The sequence below is a fragment of the Galeopterus variegatus genome, unplaced genomic scaffold, assembly GCF_000696425.1.
Source record: "Galeopterus variegatus unplaced genomic scaffold, G_variegatus-3.0.2 Scaffold3698, whole genome shotgun sequence".
Classification (NCBI taxonomy): domain Eukaryota; kingdom Metazoa; phylum Chordata; class Mammalia; order Dermoptera; family Cynocephalidae; genus Galeopterus; species Galeopterus variegatus.
In genome coordinates this window covers 145,587-146,710 of record NW_007729809.1, presented here as the reverse complement: position 1 = coordinate 146,710, position 1,124 = coordinate 145,587, and positions in this window count along the sequence as shown.

Genomic DNA, 1,124 nt, shown 5'->3' with positions numbered 1-1,124 from the left:
GAGAGAGAGAGAGAGAGAGAGAGAGAAGAGCAGGGGAAATATTTAAATAAAGAATGACCTAGAATTTTCCAAAATTAGCGACCGACACCAAACTACAGATCTAAGAAGCTCAGAGAACACCAAGTAATTGAGCAGGATCAATATCAAACACACACACAGACACACTCACAGTCATATCGTATTGGAAACACTGAAAATAAAAGTGAAAAGAAAATCTTGAAGGCAGCCAAAGACAAATTATTTAGAGAAACAAGTTAAGAATTACAGCAGACTTCTCACCAGAAACCATGTAAGAGAACCACAGAGCAAATATTGGGGACGTCACAGGTTATGTGGTCTCTGTTGCAACTACTCAACTCTGACATGCTAGCACAAAGCAGCCATGGACAATATATAAACAAATGGGCATGACTTTGTTCCAGTAAGACTTTATTTACAAAACAGGTGACAGACCAGGTATGGCCCATGTTTCGTAGTTCATCAACCCCTGGTCTAAAGCAAAAATAGTAGCAATGCTTTGTATGTGAGCACATGTTAGAAATGAAAGCATGAAGGGTGGAAGGGAAGACTTAGGAATATACTGTGGTGAGGTCCTTACCCTACACATAACCTGCGGTAATATTATGTTAAGGTAAATTATAATTAAAGATGTAAATTGTAAGTGTTTGGGCAATCGCTAAAAAATGTTTAGGAGCTATAAATAATAAGTCAATAAGAAGATAAACTGGAATCACAAAAAAAAAAAAAAGTTCAATTAACCCAAAGTAGAAAAAGAGTAAAAAGAAACAAAGAAAAAATGGCAAAAATAGGAAACAGCTAGTAAGATGGTGTGTGTCAATCCAGCTATGTCAAAAATCACATTAAATATACGAGTTAAGAGATAAAGATTTCAGATTGCATTAAAAAACAACAGCTAGCTATATAATATCTACAAGAAACCCACCTTAAATATAAAGACACTGAACTGTGATGTGGATACATGACTCTACACTCTGGTCCAAACTCAGAACTGTACACTACAAAGAATATCACTATATATAATTTTTTAAAAACAGGATGTGGGGGGCCGGCCCAGTGGTGCACTGCTACAGTGCGCCGCTTGGGAGCGCAGTGGCGCTCCCGCC